Here is a 19603-nt window from a genome sequence, read left to right as displayed (position 1 = left end):
AAGGCATAAAGTGTTGGGTTTTGAACATTCTAACACTTCCTAAGTGTACATGCAACCCTATTAAACCTTGGATCTATGTTTGTCTAAGATACATGCAAAATATTATTTTCCAAGGTTTATAACCTATCTAGCATGACATGGGGTACTTTTAACCATAAAAGAACTAGATGAATTACATACCTTTTGTTGATTGTTGAGTCCTTGGAGTTTGAGAGCCAAGCACCAATAATGTGAATGCCTCAAATGGAAATCACAAATCACCACAAACTTGGAAAATGTATGAGAGAGTATACTAACTCTTGATTTTGGCCACCACACTTACACACACACTAGGGTCTTATTTCATGCAACATGAGCTTGTTTATATAGTGTGCATGGTTAGGGTGAAACCCTAATAACCCATGTCTTTTCCTTTCCAAGGATCCATGGGTTAAAAGCTCCATGGATCATCCATGGACTTCCATATAAGCTTAGCCCATTAACAAATGAGTATTAGCCCACACCATATAAATATAATAGCCCATGATTTAATTAGTCTTCCTTTTAATCACTAAATTAATTCATAATTAATTCAAGATTAAAACTAATTAAATAACATGACTTTATATTAATATATTATAACTTATAATATATTAATAAATCGTAAGTATACAATTCTCATAAAATTATCCATAAACAGTTTGGGTGAAGTGCAACCCAAATGGACCATGCCGGGTCGGGTCAAGTATATACCAAATAAGTTATGGACTTAGACACCTTATCCAACAGTCTCCCACTTGGATAAGTCTAATAACTGTATTTGCGTATGTTACTTCAGGAACCAACCAGCAATCGTAGCTCTCGAAAACTCTGTTGAACTATGAAGCGCCATTTTAGATAAGTGATCATATAATCCTCTGTTCTCATGATATCAGCCGGACAAATACATGGAACAACGTCGTACTTATTGTCCAGCAGTTTGTTTCTCGATTTCTGATTTGTTTGACAAAGAACTAAATTGAACACATCAATTAGGTTCTGACCGGGCCCGGTACATAGGTCAAAACAAAATCATCGAGGGGCCCAGATATCGCTTCTAATCCTCCAAGGACTAGAAGGAACAGATAAACTTCGACTCATATACTTGTTTCTACTACTTGTTGAATTATACACAAAGGCACGTTTTATAACATCAAGTTACTGATGCGTTTACGTGCAATCAATGCACAACCAACTCATAGGTAACAACTCATATCTCTAGGTTTGAAGACTTATATGATATTACCGTCTCACGATCACTCGAGATAAATTCCATGAAGTGATACAAGTGAGCGTGGGTTAATTCCAATACTCATAACTTATGAGTACTCATGAATGTTGTAGCAACCATTGCTATGTCTAAACACGTTTAGCCATCTACAAACTCGATTCATGACAGTCTTAATTCATACCTACTTCCAACATATGAACGACTGTGGAGTGTTTAAATAACTTAGTCATTCGGAAAGAATAACCTAGCTATTCTGGAAGTCAAAACATGCAAAGTGAAACACAATAATAATCGAATCCAATATGGTCTCAGAACCCTTTTGAATATAAATAAAACCACCTTTTATTTATCACCATATTGATTACACATTATTCATTGTATAATGTTTCAAATAATCAACTTAATACTTGAACAAAAACAACAGTCGTCCCATGCTCCTAGCATGTACACTTTGTTTTTCTAAACAATAGTTATGCCATACTCCAAGTATGCACACTATGTTTGTCTATGATCTTTACTTTGTGAAATAGATCAATTGAAAAATGATTCCAATGATGCTCATTTCACAATCCCAAATCCTTATTGTAAATGTAAGAATTCCTAATTCCTACCATTTACCAAAAAAAAAACTGTTAGATTTAAACTTATATGCACTGATCCTCTCGTAATGATTATGCACAAGGTCACCAAAACCTTGTCATCAATCATTACAGAGGATTCCAAAGGAGATCAACTCTATGGAAACGAACTCTCATATTCAAAGTACATTGCTTTGAACATCCTTCTTGCATAAAAGTTTCTAACTTTCTCATAGATTCTTAATATCCAACTCCCAATATGGAAAATTTCCATATTCCTATTTTGATTATCATATCTGAACAAGAGCTACCTCTTTTCAGAATATATCCATATGGTCCTTCCAAAATTTAACACTATACTTCCAACTGTCCCTGAGCAACCAATCTTTGGTGAGCCTAAGATAGTCCTCGACAATTGCTTAATCATTTTAGTCTTATCCAATTCTAGACTTTTCCCTTCTTAATGCTCTGAGCATTTGGAAAATTTAGAAAGGATGAATATTAAAGCACATGTGACCGATCCTATACCCGAAGCATATGGGACACGATTCACGATGTCTTACATAAAGACCTGATACTGGATCAGTCTTTTGCTACAATATTTTTTTATTTTCCATGTTTTCAAAAATCGACTATGAAGAGGGATGTCGTGATCATAATCGAATTTGAGAACGCAATATATATAGAATTTCCTTATGTTGAACCATTCCAACATAAAACTCATATATATATCCTTGACTAAAGATGATTAAAACTCAATCTAAGCTTTTAGAATTGAAATGAAGTATAATTTCCTCTCCCTTAATTATAGCAAAACAACTTTTTCAACCCCTACAACTTTACGAATTGAAACTTTTGTTTTTCTATAATTAACATTGCTAACTTGCAACACTAAACATAATAATCATGCTCCCACTAACATGATGATTATCAGCATAACACTTATGCTCCCACTAGCTCTGACATATTTCCAGAAATCAGCTGGACTTCTGAAATTTAGATTCGTACACCCTTTCTTAGATAGCTCACATGTGTGTCTAAACAATTTCCAGAACTACGAAAAGGGATGCCGTAATCATAGTCTTAATTGTTTAGACCTTTGCCATTTCTCACAAGTCCATGTTAGTGTGCCGGTTAACCACACACGCTCCACTAACGACTTTGAGAATGCAAACATCACAATTGCTATCTACTTAAAATCTTCTTAGTGAAAGCATTTCCTCACCATCATTTTCATGAATCGGAGAGAAACCTTATGACACTTAGATTTTATGGTGTATGAGTTCCTATCCATGTGAATTTGTCAAAACCATAATCACAAGACAAGGTTAGTAACAAATTCAGCCTTACATGGATTGAACTTGTTCAATCTTAATTTCTTGTCATCTGGTAGCACAAGGCCCACCAATGCTTCCAAGCTGTTATGCACACAGTTTAGAACTAACATAACTCATATGCATAGTCAACTGAATAGGAACAGACACAGAAACAAGAATTATGTCAACTTAATAGGTTTCAAACCTTAAGTCGTGTGCTAGTGATAAAACTCAGGTTTTACTCTTGATTAAATCTTGAAATCCTTTCAGGATCTTTAAGACTCCCACTGTCCTCTTGACATATAAGTTTCCCTAGTCAAGAACCATTCCTTGACAAAACAAATATTCAAGGGATAGTGCAGATTCTTATTAAGATAAACACTTCACACAATTGGTCTTAGTTGGTCTTTGTCTTATCCAAGACATCACAACTTACCAATTTCAAATGTACAGGAGTAGAAAACATTTTACACTACATTTGATAAGTGTTTTAAACCTTACTTTATGTCACTCAATGTTACAATCTTGGAGTATGACTCTAAGAGTTGTTTTGGAACGAAGTATGATCCATCTTCTTGATTTTAACCATTCCAACAATTCATGACCCCTCATCTTAGTCATAACAATGCACTAAGATGTCCTTAGAGTATGAATTTGTGATATGGTTTCATAATCATTAAGATGATCATAAAAACATGTATCATCCATCTTTTTGATTTTAACCATTCCAACAATTCATGACCCCTCATCTTAGTCATAACAATGCACTAAGATGTCCTTAGAGTATGAATTTGTGATATGGTTTCATAATCATTAAGATGATCATAAAAACATGATAGTAAAGTACTCTCCCATCTTTTCAGATTTGAGAAACTTTTATCTTTCTGCCAAATTTGATTCTTCTCATCCGTTCTGCCATACATTTAAACTTTTCCAATGTTACAGAATTATACTTAACCTTATAAGTATAACCATATTTACTAATCTTTAGTAAATCATGACGAATTGATCTTTGTGGTGGACCTTGACCAGCACACACCCAGTGTACCTAATTCCTTAGTCCTTCAATTGACTCACATATGCATGTGATCAATGAATTAGTCTCAATTTTACAAAGATAAAAATTCTCATTCATCATACAATACAACTTGTATGATTCCAAGTTTCTGTCTAACTGAAGCTTGGGTGATGAGAACCTTTCCTCATTTGGTAAATTCAGACACTACCACATATGAGAGAATCAAACTCATATTTCCAATATTGCTAGAAACATACAAACATCAATTTTCCATAAATGCCATTGTAAGGGGATATAATATAAAATAAACTAAACAAAACTTTTATTTCTTTATTAAAATGCGGAAAAATATTCCTTACAATGCATCTTCAAATGAAAACTATGATATTACATATTTCCTAGCAATCTATCATAACTTTTAAGTAGTAGCTCAAAAATCCGATCCTCGAACCATGCGATAGAAATCCATCTTCGTGATCAGATTCAGCACACTCTTATTTTAACCTTCCTTTTGCTCGATCCTGCTAAACATCAAGATGCAACCTAGTCACATCATGTAATAAGAATCAACAATTAGGAACTTTAACAAAGTTAGAAAGTGGACTTACCTGAAGCCGAGTCAAACAATTTGTCTCTACTTGCTTTCAAATATTTCAGGTATTCAGGGCAGCTTCGCTTCCAATGTCCCTTCTCATGACAATAAAAACATATAGACTCTTTGGGAATGGTACACGAGACAATCACAGACTTAGCCTTTCCCTTTACCTTTTGGTCAACCGGGTTGACCAAGGCCGATCCCCTTCCATTGGGACGAGAAAGCTTTTCTGGACTTCCAATGTTACCATTGTCCATGTCCATGGAAGTTTGAGAAATAGATTTTCCATCAATATTTGCTTGACCATTGCGCCAAATCATTGCTGATTCAGCAGCAACAAGCAAATAAGAAAGATCTATTAGGGTTATGTCGGGATCTGTCATATGGTAGTCTTTAATAAACTCACTATATGACTCAGGAAGTGACTGAAGAACCCAGTCAACAGCGAACTTCCTTGAAATAACAACACCCAACATTCTCAACCTGTCTATGTGTGACTTCATTCCTAAGACATGAGTACACATAGGTCTTCCATCTTTATGTTTCATTTCTAGTAGAGCTTGAGTGATCTTGAACCTTTCAAGTCTTCGGGCTTGTGGGTCAGGGAGAATAAATGGAGGAGGTGGGGGGAGTGAAGCATGATGTTGAGGGACATCATCTTCAAGAGGAAAGCTTGTTTCAAGCGATTTGGGAAGATCATAGTTGTCTGAACCAGACATCTACAATGGGAGAAAATCAAGTTAGTTGATTCAAGTCCTTAATATAACACCCAATATGAAATATTAAGGCTAGGACCCAACACAATATTTTATAACTTGGAAGAGGGATGCCGTAATCCAAGCTATAAAATATTTGAAGGTAGGTGAATGACGATTCACCAATTTCCACCATGAAAAACGAAATAATTTATTAGGTTTTAATTGGATTTGAAACTCCTAGATCTTTTGAGATTCATTGAACTTTTCAATGGCATGTTTCAATCTCGATTGTGCCCTTCAGGTTTTGTGACTGGGATGCCGAGGATCACAAAACAAGGTGTGAATAACCATGCAAACTCACTTGGTACCCTTAATATTATCACCTAATCGATGTGCCGGTTAACCACACACGCTCCACCGATCTATGATAAACATTAAGTCACCCTTCGTGATCCTTACTAGTCCAAGTTAGTGTGCCGGTTAACCACACACGCTCCACCAACGACTTGGTAAGGTACAAAGTGTGAATTTCATGGGTTAGCACCATATTCACATTTTCCTAAAGTAACTAAGATCGGGAATTTATAAAAGGTTTAGTTACTTTATAATATTCATTATACTTTTAATGAGAATTTAAAGTCATTGTCCTACCCGTTCGGCTAACGACCCTCCACCGATCAAGGAAGCGGTGGGTGAGAATGGACACCCATTAAGTTGCCATTTTATAGGCAACAACCTTATACCCCCCTTATAGACCGGCTTCATGAATGAGGCCTACTAACGGTAAAACGACTTGATCTTATACATATATATAATAATTAACCATTAATGTTATAAATAGTATAAGGGTTGAATTTTAACTTTTAAAACTCTAAGGGTTTGGAATTAAAGTTTATTAAAGTGTGTGAAACTTTACAAATTCCAAAACTTGAGGGCAAGTTTTGTAACTATCCAAAACTTTTTCATTTCATAACTTATGAATTAAAGGTTCATAAAAATGAAGACTCTTCATTTTATGTAACTTATGTGTTTTAAGTGTGTGTTTAAAAGAAGTGACCTTTGGATATCCATAACTTGAGGACAAATTATGGACTCCATTAAAACACATAAATGATCAAGAATTAATCCTAAACAATTCAGCAAATAATTCCTATCATCTTCTAAATTCATAAGAACATGAACATGATCATCAAAGTTTCAAGAATTATATGAACACATACAAAGCATGAAATTTTGATATAAGCTATTGTAAATGGATTAGAACTACCATTACACCAACTAAAACAAGTTTTAAAACACCAAAAACAGTTTAGGGTAATGTTTCTAGTCCATTTCCAGCAGCAAAAGTCGAAAATCTGCATTCTGAGGCTCCTACTCGCCGAGTGCACGAACCTACTCGGCGAGTAGGATGAGTTTACACATGAACTCGGCGAGTCCCCCCATGGACTCGGCGAGTTCATCAGTCAGACAGCAAAAAATCGACTTTTTATCACTATTTTGCATCAAGTATCAAACAAACATGCTTAGGCTCTGATACCACTGTTGGGTTTTGAGCATTCTAACACTTCCTAAGTGTACATGCAACCCTATTAAACCTTGGATCTATGTTTGTCTAAGATACATGCAAAATATTATTTTCCAAATGTTATAACCTATCTAGCATGGCATGGGGTACTTTTAACCATAAAAGAACTAGATGAATTACATACCTTTTGTTGATTGTTGATTCCTTGGAGTTTGAGAGCCAAGCACCAATAATGTGAATGCCTCAAATGGAAATCACAAATCACCACAAACTTGGAAAATGTATGAGAGAGTATACTAACTCTTGATTTTGGCCACCACACTTACACACACACTAGGGTCTTATTTCATGCAACATGAGCTTGTTTATATAGTGTGCATGGTTAGGGTGAAACCCTAATAACCCATGTCTTTTCCTTTCCAAGGATCCATGGGTTAAAAGATCCATGGATCATCCATGGACTTCCATATAAGCTTAGCCCATTAACAAATGAGTATTAGCCCACACCATATAAATATAATAGCCCATGATTTAATTAGTCTTCCTTTTAATCACTAAATTAATTCATAATTAATTCAAGATTAAAACTAATTAAATAACATGACTTTATATTAATATATTATAACTTATAATATATTAATAAATCGTAAGTATACAATTCTCATAAAATTATCCATAACCAGTTTGGGTGAAGTGCAACCCAAATGGACCATGCCGGGTCGGGTCAAGTGTATACCAAATAAGTTATGGACTTAGACACCTTATCCAACATAAAGTTGGCAACTTTATGCCTTTGCATGTCTCATATGCTCCCATCAACCTTATTAAGACCTCTTTAAAGCTCTTAATCCATGCATGAGGTCAAAACGTCCACCAAGATTCCATTTCTATACTGAAAAAGGACTAAGGGACCTCAGATCTAACATTTCCATCTTTTGGAGTTGCTTAACTCACCAATGGAGGTCCAAACAACCAAAAGGGACAAAGGAGAAAACCCTATCTAGATCTAAAGATTGAAGTAGAAAGATCCAAGATTTTTACCTCTAGTAGCTTTGCAAGATGCCTAATATGCATATGCAGGTTCTTGAAGCACCAACTCGTTCCAAGCTTGTGTAACCTTCTCTTCTTTTTGGAAAGAACACTAAAAAGGTCACAATTCACTCTTTAAGGCTCAAGAATGGTCTCACAAGTTTCTCTGGAGCGTTAGGACGTTCTAGGGCAGTGGAGGCTCTCTAGGGTTAAGTCCATGGGACTTAAGGTTGCTTAAATAGGCCTCATGTCCGAAAATTAGGGTTTTGGACCCCTGGCACGTACGCCCGGCGTACATGCTGGTACGCCCAGCTCCTCCACGTCCATTCATGCATAGTACCCTAAGCGTACACTTAAGTACGCCCAGCGTACTTAAAGGACCTATTATGGCAAAATGCAATTCCTTGAGGGTTTCAAGACATACCAGTTTTAGGGTGTTACACTTTGTATGACCTTTAAGGTTACAATGTTTACATTATAATCCCTGACTTCTGAACCTATTTTCACCTTGTCCTTTTTTAAAATCATTGAATTTACTAATAAAAAGAGAAACCTGTGGTTTTGAAGAGACCAAAGAATTCAGAGAACCATTCTTTTGAAGAGACTCTTCTCTAGAGAGAATAGAGAAGGAAGATTTAACATTTGGCAAAGGCTCCATCAAGAGAATATGACTCTTGACTTGACTATACACATCATCAAGACTACTTAGAAACTGCATTAGCTTCATCAATTTAGAATGATCACTAAGTTTAGCGGCAGCCTCACACACACATTCGGTTAGACTTGTTAAACCATCAAACTCCTTCCATAATGAATCAAGTTTATTATAGTAATCAGAAAGAGAAGAACCATTTTGTTTTAAAGTATTAATTTATTGATGGATATTAAAAATCACAGATCCATCAGCCTTATTATAGGTTTCAAATAATTCATCCCAAATATCTTTAGCTTTATCAGAATAGACATGACTAGCATATATAGTCTCAAAATAGATCCTAATTAATATCCAATTGCATACAACAACATTAACACGTTCCCATTTAGAAGATTTAGAGGTTTCAGTATTTTCAAGAGTAATAGTACCATCCACAAAACCCAATTTATTCCTAGCCTTAAGGCCTCTAGACATAGCACTACGCCACAACCGATAATTTTCATTACCAGTCAACTTGATTGTTATAATAGAAGTTACAACATTATCAGAAGGATGGACATATAAAGGATCATCAAAATCAACAGTACTATCTTTAGGAGTACCACTCCCTTCAAGAGTATCTCCTACCATAGTGAATCACAGAAGACACACAAAGAACAAATAGCAAATAGCACACCAAAAAACAACAAGTAACAGAGCATGTGTTGACTTAAAGTCCAGATGGTCACCACCGTGTGTCGGGGCCCAAGACAATCAAACACAGAGTCAAAAATAATCAAGAACAGATACAAAATACAAAACAAATAACTGGTGTACTCAAGACAACCAGGGTCTCCCACATTTACAACTAAAGAAATAGAGGAAAAAGAGAACAAGAAACCCTCACAGTGCAATAGGCAAAATGTTTATTAAAATCGACTCCCTGAATCCGTTCCCTACAAGGGTTTATCGGTGATGAAATCCGACCCCAAGAGGATTATTTCAGATTAGAGGGATTGATCGATTACTTCCAAAGTTTCAAATCCAAATACGCAACAGCAGTACCAAGAAACGAAATCGCCAATCTGCAAGATCAATCAAACAACTCGCAGTACCAGGATCTCATAAAATAAAATCAAATCTAAGGTAAATAGCAAATGAAACCCTAAACCTAACCAGATTCAATCGTAAAACAAAACTTAACCAACAAGAAGAAATACCTTTCACAGATCGTCGAAGAACGAACCACCAAACGACGAACAACAACAACCGAAGCGTCAGGATCAAATAACACGAGCCTTACAGCTCTGATACCATGTTAAAATCAGACAAGATAAATTTCCCAACATCTTCATTTCTTATACCATTAGAGGACAAAGAAACATAAGGTTTTCATGTACTTACAACTGAAAACTCACTACAAAACCCTAATCTACTCTCACAGATTCACACACTCAACCTAAACTAATCAGACCATTCGATGATACACATATGAACTACTAACTATCAAGACTCAAAGATATTACAACAGTTTGTTAATGCACTCAAGAACAGAGAGAAGTAGACGAGAGAAAATGAGAGAAAACCCTAAAACTCTTGAACTGAAGAAGAAGAGATCTGATCTATCTTCACTCTCTCTCCTATTTTATACATCAGCAACACAAACATGGAGCATACCCGAATATCTGATCCAGATCCGATGACCCGCGTGTTTCTCCCTGCATTTACACTTTTATCCCACAATAATATCTTTGAACACAATAAACCCTTCCAAATAATAACTTAACACTTCACACAAATAAATATGAGATTGATTATACCACTATTTTCAACATATATATATATATATATATATATATATATATATATATATATATATATATATATATATATATATATATATATATATATATATATATACACACGATACATCATAAAAGGGCTAAATACACGGGCCACACAATAAATGAATACACATACATACTATATATCATATGCTAACAATCACAAGTATTAGAATAAAAGTTCTTTACACTATCATGTCTTTCTTTACTCTATAATTTATCTTGTTATTTAATCATATTTCAAAATAGTATAAAATTACGATGTCGGTTTTGGTGTTTTATTAATAAATAGTTTGTTGTTTTATTAATGAATAGGATTGTAATATATATCTCACTTTTTATTATATTTGTAGGATTGTAATATACAATAAATGTGTGTAAATTTAGGTATGTGTTGCATTAATTTGAATTATTAAATTTAACAAAACAAGTAACATTATTAAATAGATATTATAATTATACAATCAATACACTCCAAATGAATAAGTTCAAAGATGACAGAGCATTTTATACCGGTGAAACTTTAACATTATATTTCTTAATGGGTTATTTAGTGTTATACTCTTTACCAACACTGAATTTAGTGATAGATTTAGTGTGGGGTTGGAGCAACTTAACGTCATTTGTAGTGTAAATTATGAGTTTTATTGTCGAGTTGGAGATGCTCTTAGCATCTCTTACTGGGTATGCATTTTTGGTAGTCAGTTTACATTTAAATTTTGATCCGAGATGCACGTTTTTAGGATCATGTTACTCAAAGGATGGATTCATCCAATCAATATCACATCCATATTAGTATTATGTTGGTCTTGATCAGCAGATTTGATCCTATCTCTATTCAGAAGACACCTCCTGAATTGGTGATTATAGCAAAAACCAAGACACCACTCTCTCAGATTGAACTATTATTGATGCTTATGTATGTGTATGATCCTTATTGGCATTTAACTTGATAAAATGCAGGGGGAAATTTATTGATGTGGTCGGATGACCTTATTATATTTGCACCAGAAGCCCTATATATATCTAGTACCAATATATAGGTGGAGAAGAAGTGAATTGGACTATGGATTAAGAAAAAGAAAAAGGGTGGTGGCTGGCAGGGAAATGTAAGATGGAAAAACGGAAGTTAGGAGGAGAAAATAGGAGTAGCCAGTGAGACCGGTGTAACAGCAAAATCAAAGTCATAGAAATATACATGTAAAGGTTAAATGGTCATTTTATAATCTTTGCACTTTACTTTAAATTATATAACTGCAAAATTTTTCCTGAACGTTAGGGTCCAAAAATTGAACCAAAATATGAAAACTTGCCTTTTTTGGTATACATATTTCTCAATAAAAAGTTATATAGTTTATGATGTTATTCTCAACATCATATGACTAGAACCCATTTCCAGGGTAGACCCTAATTTTAGAAAATTATTAAATTTATAAAAATATAATCCGTAAACGGTTGTAATATATTCTTGCGTGTTGGTTTATGACTTTTGATCTATTTTTTTTGTTAGCTGGTTCTATGGATTTTGATTTATTTTCATATTTGATCTAAATTTTGTGTTGGTTATAAAATAGTTTTAAAGAATTAAAAAAAATAGTTCTAAAAAACATTGTAAAAAGGTTAAAAATATTATTAAAAAGTCGTAAAAAGTGTATTAAAATATTTGTAAAATAATATTAAAAAGGTTGTACAATAAGTTTAAAAATGGTTGTAGTTTTTTTAACAAAAAATTCAAAAAAGTTGTAGAAATTATTAAAAAATGGTTAATTTGTAAAAAAAAGTGTAAATTAAAACTTGATTTATAATGTAAGCTTTTTATATGTACATATTTAGTCACTTATGCTTTAGGTACATATGCATACAGGGTCGGTCCAAATGTATATGGGCTCCAGGGCGAAAAGAAAAAAAATGCCCCTCAAAGACAAATATAATAAAAAAAAAAAATATTATTTATTTTTCACTATATACGTGTTCAATTAGCAATATCAAGCAAACCAAATTGTTTATCTTTTGAGCTAGTTTGAGTTTGAACCAACTTTAGGCCCTAAAAATCATTTAGGTAATATATATATATATATATATATATATATATATATATATATATATATATATATAGGCCTAGGTTATCCTATTCAAAGTAATTATTGTGTTATTGTATGCATAAATATGAGCCAATCATTTTACTTATTTTAAGAAAGTGATTAATACATATTATTGAATTAAAAATAATCGAAAAATACCATCTAATTTAATTAGAAGGGTATTTTAGTCAATTAATATAGATTTAATAAAGGAAATTTTCATATTTTAAGGGATCATAGATTCTATTAATTTTAAAAATCCGATTTTACGAATTATAAGGTTTTTAATTTGGACATTCTGACAGAATATGTTTGAGTATGTTCAAAAAAAAATATATTCTAGAACCATAAAATAATAAAAATATTCTTGAACATATTTCTTGTAGAATAACAAATTCTCGAATCATCAATTGAAGAATTAAAACAAAAATTATATTAATTCTTATAGAATACATGTAACAATTGCTAAGAATTACATTTGTTGTTAAAAAATAACACTAAAAAACTGTCAAATCGGGAAAAAAACATCAAAATCTAACAAATACACTAATTTATTCTAAAAGAATAGTGTTGCTAAGAGGCATCGTTCAAATTTCGTGGTCCGTTCTTCAAGCATCAGCTTCTGTGGAAAAAAATCCAATGAATAAATTAGTGAGAAAATATCCATATTCCATTCCAGCATGAATGGAATTCGTGATTCCATTCTGATAGAATTGGAATTCATTTACCAATAATTATATTAATTCGGGACATTCTAACAGAATATGTTCATGATTATCATATGGACTAACTATAAAATACATATGGACTATCAATCATTTCTGTCAATGATAATCTCCCATCTTTATCTGTATCCGTCTGCAAAAACAACAAACTCCAATTTCACATTTGCATTCTCATGACATTTATCAAACTCATGTAGTCTAGGGTGTTTATTTCAACTAACTGTAACACAAAGCTTCAAAATTATAAGTAAATTTCAAACAGGCCCTAATGACTAAATGTATATTGATTGCATCACACACACCAGGAGCACACACAGACACATAAAAGAGAAAGGAGACACCTGGTTCCTTCCTTTTCCAATCTCGATTCTTTCATCTATTTTAATTCTGTTTTTAGAAAATAATTTGATGGTGTTGTTGAACGTTTTCTTTCTCTTTATACTATATTATTGTGTTTAATATGATGGAGTAATAACTTTTCTGATTTGGTTGATTTGGGTAAGATGCTGATTCTAATGTTGTTGATTTTGTTCAAACCAAATTTCATATTCAAATGTCTTCTTATTTTCATAATATGAATTGGATAGGTAATTATTGTGTTGATTTGCTATCACTTGATCACTGATAGATGAGATTTAACATTAAATTGCTTTATTCAATTTCAAATCTGAAAAATCCTCTCACTATGCAGACAATGAAGCTGTCAATCAACATGATTATATCTACCAGATTACTACAATTTCAAGGCCAAACCTATTAAAAAAAATATCAAAATCAAACATGCTTACTTATGTGGAAAAGTTGCCTCCAAAATTAGCAAGTGGCAAATAGTTCAGGGGTTATTTCCGTAACTTATCATTTACTATTCATAGTTTGACTATGAATAGTAATCTAATATGAAATTGAAAATGAAATTGGACGGAATGGAGGCGCAGACATTATTATATGTGTATAGTAATATGCAATATGAATTTGAAGATTGTAGGCGCATCAATTTTGTCTTAGACGGCATTTTTGTTTTCTTCTTTCATTTGTATTCTCCTCTTTGGCTATAAATAGCCAGAGAGATTTAACCCACGAATAACCCAACAATCAAAATATATATATATAGTAAAACATTACATATATATATATATATATATATATATATATATATATATATATACTGATACACCACCATATATTTTAGCCCTCTCACTCTATTTGTAATCTCTTTCATAATCCCTGTAAACACTGCAAATTATAGTGAATTGTTTCTCGGCTTCCTCCGCCCGTGGTTTTTTCCCGATTTGGGTTTCCACGTAAATTCCTGTATCTCTATTCTATTTATTTTATTCGTATTTCGTTGTGATTATTACGCTTTGATAATTTTTGATCCCATTCCGCATTGAGCTAATATTATTTAAGTCTATTCGGATCCTTCGTATTTCACAACAATTGGTATCAGAGCATCCGGGTTGTAATATTAGCTCATTGGGATAATTTTATCAAGAAATTAATCATGTCTTCGGTAAAATACGATATTCCACTACTGGATCGTAACACACGATTTCCGTTGTGGCAAGTAAAGATGAGAGACATTCTCATTCAGATGGATTTACACAAGGCGCTTTTGGGTTTCAATAAGATGCCCGATACATGGACCGAAGAAGAAAAGGAGATGAAAGATCTGAAGGCTTTATCCCAGATTCGTTTGCACTTGTCAAACGATGTTTTGCAAGATGTTCTAAAAGAAACGTCAGCGGCTTCTTTATGGCTAAAGTTGGAGCAACTGTTGATGACCAAGAGCTTACCAAACAAGTTGCATTTGAAGCAACGGTTGTTCAATCTCAAGATGATTGAAGGAGGCTCTTTAACTGAACATATATCCACATTTAAAGAGTTAGTAAATAACTTAGAGAATATGGATGTTCAGTATGAAGATGAAGACTTGGCTTTATTCTTACTGTCGTCGTTGCCAGAATCCTATAGCCATTTTCGTGATACTATTATCTATAGCCGTGACACTTTAGTTTTAGATGAAGTCTATACAGCTTTGGATTCCAAAGAGAAGATGAAGCATATTACTGGTGGTGGTTCAAGTGATGCTAAAGCCGAAGGTTTGAATGCCAGAGGAAGAACAACAGAGAGAAGTAGAACTTCTCAATCTTCCAACAGAACCAGATCCAAATCAAAAAGCAAACGAAAGTTTTGCAACTATTGTCACAAGAAGGGACATGTGCTTGAAGAATGCTTCAATTTGAAGAATAAAGAAAAAGAGAAGACGGCAGCAAATGGTAAACAAGCTAGCACTTCGGGTGAAGCCGATGTAGCTGAGGTGGAAGGTATTGGAGAACTTTTGACAGTTTATTCAGATAAACTGGATTCCACTGGTGATTGGATACTCGACTCTGGTTGTACTTTTCATATGTGTCACAACAAAAGTTGGTTTTACACATTTGAAAAGGTTAACCAGGGCTATGTGTTGATGGGTAACAATACTACATGTCCAGTTCTTGGACATGGTTCAGTCAGGATCCGTATGTTTGACGGAGTTATTCAAACCATGGGGGATGTTAGATATGTTCCTGACCTCAGAAGAAACTTGTTATCTCTCATTTCCTTTGACAAAAGGGGATACGAGTTTGCTGGTAAAGGTGGAGTTCTCAGGGTATTCAAAGACGGCTCCGACAAACTGAGAGCCAAACGAAAAACCTCAGATCTTTACTTTCTTGACGGGCAAACAATTTCGAGTGATGCTGCTGTTGTTTCAAAGTCTCTTTCTGATCCAGATCAGTCCCGTCTTTGGCACCTTCGACTCGGCCATATGAGTTTTCAAGGCATGTCAGAATTGAGTCGAAGAGGTTTACTTGGTCAACAAAAGATTGTTGATTTGGATTTCTGTGAAGACTGTGTATATGGCAAGGCAAAACGAGTGAGGTTTGCAAGTGGCATCCATACAACGAAAGGACCACTTGATTATGTTCACTCGGATTTGTGGGGACCGGCTCGAGTTGCTTCAAAAGGTGGAGCTATTTATATGCTCACTATTATTGATGATTTCTCCAGGAAGGTGTGGTCTTTCTTCTTAAAACATAAAGGAGACGTTTTCTATACCTTCAGAAATTGGAAAGTTCAGGTTGAAAAGCAATCAGGTCTGGTGGTAAAGTATCTTCGTACGGATAATGGACTTGAGTTTTGCTCAGAAGAGTTTAATGTCTATTGTCAAAAGGAAGGCATTACTCGACATCGCACAGTAGTCCATTCACCTCAACAAAATGGTGTAGCTGAAAGGATGAATCGCACCATTATGGAGAAGGTCCGGTGTATGCTTTCTAATTCCAAATTGCCAAAGTCTTTTTGGGCGGAGGCTGCTTCGACTGCTTGCTATGTTATCAACCGATCACCGTCACGAGCAATCGAGAAGAAAACTCCGTTTAAGTTATGGTCCGGTAAACCTGCCAATTATTCAGATTTAAAACCATTCGGATGTCCAGCGTATGCACGAGTTGACAATGGGAAGCTAGAACCAAGAGCAATCAAATGCGTTTTTCTTGGGTACAATCAAGGTGTAAAGGGTTACAAGTTATGGAGCTTTGATTTGAAGAAAATTATCATCTCAAGAGATGTTACTTTTGATGAGTCTGCTATGATTCAACCAGTTGTTGACTCTTCTAAAAGAACAGATGCATCAGATGTATCATCCGAAGCAAATAAAGAGTATGCTCAAATGGAGGTGGAGCTTCCTACTTCACCTACCACTAATCAGAGTACAAATCAGCATCAAGATTCTTCTTCGTCGGATGAGCATGTTGTTGGTGAAGATTCAACACCTTCACAACCACAAGCTACTACTCCAAGCATTGCAAGAGATAGACCGAGAAGACAGATTATTCCTCCGAAGAGGTATGCTGAATCTGATTTGGTTGCCTATACTTTTATTGTTGCTGATAATATTGAGTACGCAACGGAGCCTGCGAATTATGACGAGGCTATCAAATCTGAAGACTCAAATGATTGGATGCTCGCTATGCAAAATGAGATGGAATCCTTGCAGCGAAACAGTACTTGGAATTTAGTTCCTATTCCGAAAAGGAAGAGACCAGTTAAATGCAAGTGGGTCTATAAGCTCAAGGAACCTGTCAACCCAAATGATAAACCAAGATACAAAGCTCGGTTAGTAGCTAAAGGCTACAGTCAGATTCCTGGTATTGATTACACTGACATTTATTCCCCAGTTGTCAAACATACTTCCATTTGTGTATTGTTGGGGTTGGTTGCTTCTAACGATTTTGAGTTAGAACAACTTGATGTCACTACAGCTTTCCTAAATGGTGAGCTTGAGGAAGAGATTTTTATGCAACAACCTGAAGGTTTTGTAGTTCCTGGAAAGGAGAACTACGTATGCAAGTTGAACAAATCTCTTTATGGCCTCAAGCAGTCTCCTAGACAATGGTACAAGAGGTTCGATTCTTTCATGACCAGTCACAAATTCAGCAGGTGCACCTATGATAGCTGCGTTTATTTCAAGAAAGGTGACAATGGTTCAAAGATCTACTTACTCTTGTACGTGGATGACATGTTGATTGCAGCAAAAGATATGAAGGAGATTCAGAAGTTAAAAGACCAGTTGAAAGCTGAATTTGAAATGAAGGACTTAGGAGCTGCCAAAAAGATTTTAGGTATGGAAATTATTCGTGACAGGAAGTCTAGGATCTTGCATCTTTCTCAGAAAAGTTATATTGAGAAAGTCCTAAGACGCTTCAATATGCACGAAGCAAAGTCTGTCAACACACCTTTTGCAGCTCATTTCAAGCTATCATCCGCTTTGAGTCCTACTAATGAGACTGATATGGCTTACATGGCACGTGTTCTATACTCTAGTGTTGTTGGATCTTTAATGTATGCTATGATCTGCACACGCCCTGATTTGGCTTATGCTGTTAGCATGGTTAGTAGATACATGGCGAACCCGGGGAAAGAACACTGGAAAGTAGTATAGTGGATTTTTCGTTATTTACGAGGTACGTCTTCCATGTGTTTACGTTTTGGCAAATCTAACACTGGGGTGTTCGGATATGTTGATTCAGATTATGGAAAAGATTTGGATAAACGAAGATCAATTACAGGGTATGTGTTTACACTAAATGGTTGTGCTGTTAGTTGGAAAGCCCAGTTACAGTCTACAGTTGCCCTGTCTTCTACCGAGGCAGAGTACATGGCGATTACAGAAGCAGTTAAGGAAGATATCTGGTTGAAGGGGTTATTCGGAGAACTCGATGATAGAATAAAGGTGACCACAGTTTTCTGTGACAACCAGAGTGCTATCTTCTTGAGTAAAGATCAAATGTTTCATGACCGAACAAAGCATATTGATATTCGTTATCATTTTGTGCGGGATATCATTGAAAAATGTGATTGTGTTGTGGACAAGATTCATACAGATTATAATACCGCTGATATGTTCACTAAAAGTCTTCCTATAGCCAAGTTCAAATTATGTTTGGACATGGTGGGTGTTTCTGATCGCAGTTGAGCCTGAAGGCTCGTGGTGGAGGAAGTATTATTTATTTTTTCGGAAACAATTTTTCTCTATACAAAATTGCAGTTTTTTATGGAAGTTTTAGAGTTTGATGAGCTAAAGGTTTTGACTAATCGTAAAGCATGACTTGCTTAATTTTGATGTCAAGGTGGAGATTGTGGAAAAGTTGCCTCCAAAATTAGCAAGTGGCAAATAGTTCAGGGGTTATTTCCGTAACTTATCATTTACTATTCATAGTTTGACTATGAATAGTAATCTAATATGAAATTGAAAATGAAATTGGACGGAATGGAGGCGCAGACATTATTATATGTGTATAGTAATATGCAATATGAATTTGAAGATTGTAGGCGCAGCAATTTTGTCTTAGACTGCATTTTTGTTTTCTTCTTTCATTTGTATTCTCCTCTTTGGCTATAAATAGCCAGAGAGATTTAACCCACGAATAACCCAACAATCAAAATATATATATATAGTAAAACATTATATATATATATATATATATATATATATATATATATACACTGATACACCACCATATATTTTAGCCCTCTCACTCTATTTGTAATCTCTTTCATAATCCCTGTAAACACTGCAAATTATAGTGAATTGTTTCTCGGCTTCCTCCGCCCGTGGTTTTTTCCCGATTTGGGTTTCCACGTAAATTCCTGTGTCTCTATTCTATTTATTTTATTCGTATTTCGTTGTGATTATTACGCTTTGATAATTTTTGATCCCATTCTGCATTGAGCTAATACTATTTAAGTCTATTCGGATCCTTCGTATTTCA

Source organism: Lactuca virosa, chromosome 1, assembly GCF_052849685.1.
Source record: "Lactuca virosa cultivar CGN04683 chromosome 1, Lactuca_virosa_CGN04683_v6, whole genome shotgun sequence".
NCBI lineage: Eukaryota > Viridiplantae > Streptophyta > Magnoliopsida > Asterales > Asteraceae > Lactuca > Lactuca virosa.
Note: the sequence above shows the minus strand (reverse complement) of the source record.